The 4245-nt window shown below is 38.7% G+C and overlaps 1 long non-coding RNA gene across 1 annotated transcript; it reads right to left on the bottom strand.

The window, feature by feature from the left end:
• Positions 1-226: 226 nt before the first annotated feature.
• Positions 227-1549, bottom strand: LOC140828453 (uncharacterized). The gene is made up of 2 exons (XR_012117212.1): positions 1241-1549; positions 227-1015 (listed from the first exon to the last, which is right to left on the bottom strand). It is a non-coding gene; the product is annotated as an uncharacterized lncRNA (long non-coding RNA).
• Positions 1550-4245: the final 2696 nt, after the last annotated feature.

Here is a 4245-nt window from a genome sequence, read left to right on the forward strand (position 1 = left end):
TACAAAACGCATGACCTTACCCTTCAATGATGATGCCAGAAAGGTGGGTAATTCCACAATGCATACTTCCACTCATAAACAGACAACCCACCGATCAATAAATCGCAATAATTGATCTGCTAAGATTATAGTTGTGAAAATCTGGAAAAAATAAAACTATAATTATATTGCCAAGTGCAACAATTATTATTACCATAATCCCAACAACATATTTTTAAAGAAGAACAAAAAAAAACGAAGAAGTCTTTTTATTCTCAACTTCTTGGCTTCATCTAAATAAAATGCCAACCATCTGTGCCTGTAAATAGACCCAGCAAGATTTCCATGCCCCACCCTTCATATACACAATATACACAAAAACGACCCCTGGCCCTAGTTCAAATATGATGATACTCCTACATGAAGGTGGACGTGGATTGAATTGCAAAGATGGCTGGCATTTAACATTACATTCATACATATATTATTCAACAAAATATGTAAATTGCACTTTAATCTTTATGACAAATTCAGATGAAATACGCAATGAACTAAGGGATGTTGGGTTTGAATTTCTTGGAGAAATTAGGCTCCGGTGAGTATGAAACTGAAGGATTTTTTGCCTCTGCCCACGAATCATTATAGCTTTCACCAAAAAAAAAACGAAACAAATACCGTAAATAAAAGAGGATAAATACAAAAAAAAAAAAAAACTATACAAAAATGAAGAAGTCTCACCATTTCTTACCTTCTAAACAAAAATATACTTAAATCACTCTCTCCGAAGCGCTCAGAACCATAGCACCTGCAAAATCAAACAACAGAAAATATATTGAGGGATTATCAGGGAGGAAAAAGCACAGATGAAAATTTAGGGAATAATCAAGAAAAATAACGGCCCAAAAAACTCAAAAAACTTCGAACATTCAGATAAGAGTCGACTTAAATTACTCCAGTCTTCCATCAAGGTCTGATTCTTCTACACCCGGTGGATAACTTCATATATCGACAGTCCCTTTAGTAAAAAGGGAAATAACTGTCAAATTAGCCATTGCAATACATCATAGGAGACCCGGAGTTCATAATTACATATCAATCGATTACAATTGTAAGAGCAAAAATGCACCAAAACCCACGAATACAATAGGATCAAAAAAGAGAAACCCGTATTCAAACTCAAAATTTCAAGAAGCATAATCGAATAAAAGTAATAATCGCTTTGCTTCTAATAAATTACGGTTTCTTGAAACGAAGATCTCACCTTTCAGGATAAACCGATCCTTGATTTCTTCAAGTAATTTACTGATCGAATGAGAAGAAATCAAATTAAAATAAGATGCCAGTACGGCGAAGAGACGAAGCGCAAGAGTGGGAGGGTGAGGATCCGAGAGAGAAGATTTGTGAGGTTCCAGATAATTTCGAGAGAAAATAATTGTGAGGGTAAATCAACAATATGTGAGAGAATGGTGCAGAGTGGGTTGTTTGTTGGAGGAGATCGTGGATGTGGAGTTTTGAGAGATAAATATTTTTGAAGCGAAGAAAAGGACAAAAGGACAAAAGGGTCAATGAAAATTTGGTGTCCGCAATGGCAGTTTCTATGTGCATCTGAGGCTTAATAAAATAGTAGAGATGTTTGCTCAATTGAGCCCTGTCATAAAATAACATGTCATAATTTTATGTTGAGAATATGTTCTACGTAAGTGGCCCCTGAACTGAACTGAACTGGATCGCCTGATCAGACTAAACCACATTATACTGGGCGGTAGAGATCATCACAGCCCTTGGAATGGATATCTGTACCAATAAATGAACTGAACTGAACCGGTAAGTGACCACCGGGTGAAGTAATAATCCCATGATAAAGAAATGGCCACAAGCAATAACGCATAAATCTCAAAAATTAATATTTTATATTTTTGCACGTAATATAATTAAATAACATAATTAAATATCTCGTATTATTTTACCAAATGGGTTGGATCGTTCCCAGGCTCGCTGCGACTTAAATCTAACATAAAAAATATTCAAATGATTTACTTGCCCAAACTTTGTAATTGACTCCAAAAACGAGACAATTACGCCCAATGACTTGGTATTTAATCATGACTCCGTGCCAACCCAAACCAACACCGAACCATCGTTTAATCATGATTAAAATACACTTAAAATGATTAAATAATGCTCCTAACATTTCAGTACATCAAAATTTGGTGTATGGAGGCCAAAAACATGAAATGCTCTTTCGAGAGTCACTTTGGCACATTGCACCGTAAATTCTCGTATGACCTCTAAACTTGTCCAAATCACAAACGGCAAAAACCATGACCTTCCTACTCAATGGGGTACTGTCCAATCCAAGGACATACGCTAAAAGCCAACCAAGAACTCGAAACACACCTCTGAACCGAAGCACAACTTGCTGTCACAAAAATACAGCAGCGGCGCTTGCGTTTCTTTGTGTTGTTTGCGAGGCTAATGGCCATTGGGGCTTGAACCACTGACCAAAACCTATTCCCAACATCCTAAGGGTTGGCTTGGACCATGGCTAAGGGCCCTAGGCCAGAAACAATCCAAACCACACCGTGGACCGCCCGAAACTCCCACCCGAGAGGCAAACCTGCGCGCGTGGGGAGAATTGCTTCGTTTGCTATCATGGACCATTCCGGTGGCCATTTGATTGACCATGGCATGATCTAGACATCAAGGAGTATTGTATGGACCATGGCTAAGGGCCAGAAGCCAACCAAGATCCATACCAACTTAATAACCGAACCCCAACTCATGCAGAAAATGAAAGGATCGAAGGGGGCTGTTCTTGTTTATTTTTAAAAACCGATTGGGACGTAAACCAAGCCATGAAAGGGCATCTTGGTCACGTCCTAGACATTTCAAGGAAGGGTTCTAACCATGGATACAGCCCCTAGGACAGCCAATATCAGAACACTTGCCTTAGACCAAAAATTGTGCAACCCGAGACTCAAAATGCCTTATGGACGAGTTGCTGCCCATTCGAGTTGCTGGGGGAAGAAGACACTTTAACAAATGGTCAAATCCCTTCTTAACACACCCTATATCAATCCTAGATGGAGCATAGAAAGCCTGAACTCGAGCCAACCACCTGAAACCATCAAAAGAAGCCAAGCCGTGAGGAGTACAAGGAAGACAAACTTTCTGTACATGTTTCAAAAATGTGCTCTCAAATATTTCGGTTTTTACCTCATAAAATCTTGATCATGAAAGGTTTAAAATCATATTATGGCTTGATTGAAGAGTGAAAGGAAAAATATAAACATACCTTGAATTTTGTTTTGAAGAAAACAAAAGATACAATGACGCGGCGCGGCAGAGACGGAGTGTTCTTTTTTTTCTACTTTCCTCTCTTATTTTTTTCCCTCTTGAGGCTCACGATTTTCTCTGAATTTTTCTTCTGAATTTCGGTGGAAATGGTGGGGAGGGAATTCTAGGAAAATAAATGGGAGATTGCAAGATAGTGGGAGATTAAATGGCAAAATGAATCTTGCTTTCTTTGAGTTTGCTTGGAGATAGAAAGGATATGATATCAAGGGATTTTGAGAGATATTTTGGAGGTGTGTTGGCCGATTTGTTGTTTAATAAAATGAGGGAGGATATTGCTTAATTGTTAATTAGTTGTGATTAAAATGGTGGGGGAATTATCTTCCAAGAAAATATAAGAAAATGAGTTACAAAGAGAGACATAGCGTCATTGCTGATCTTTTCACCAGGTGGTGAATCCTTTTTGAAGCTCTGATTAGGATTTTGGTAAGCTCGGTGATTCTTCTTCATGAATCTGGAGAACTTTTTTACAAAGAGAGACATAGCGCCATTGCTGATCTTTTCAGCAGTCTTTTCAGAAGTACATTCAATAAAGGTAGCAGGTACTGCCTGTGGGATGACTACAGCAGCAGCAGTAGAAGTAGTAGTAGCAGCAGCAGCAAGGGCCTTGGTTGGTAGGTTTGTTGATGGTTCTTCTCCGCTTCTCACTTCTAGCTCGAACTCATAGGCTTTTAAGTCGGCGAACAAGTCATATAGCTCCAACTTGTTTAGATCTTTAGAGACTCTCATAGCCATTGTTTTTACGTCTCATTCCTTAGGTAAAGCTCTCATCACCTTGAGTGCTATTTCTCTGTTGCTATTCTCTTTACCAAGGGCAGCGAGTTCATTAACCAGGCTGCTGAAACGTTCATCAAACTCATTTAGAGTTTCCCCAGCCTTCATTTTCAGATTTTCAAACTTCTGCATTGCTAC

This window comes from Primulina eburnea, chromosome 3, assembly GCF_022965805.1.
Source record: "Primulina eburnea isolate SZY01 chromosome 3, ASM2296580v1, whole genome shotgun sequence".
Lineage (NCBI taxonomy): Eukaryota > Viridiplantae > Streptophyta > Magnoliopsida > Lamiales > Gesneriaceae > Primulina > Primulina eburnea.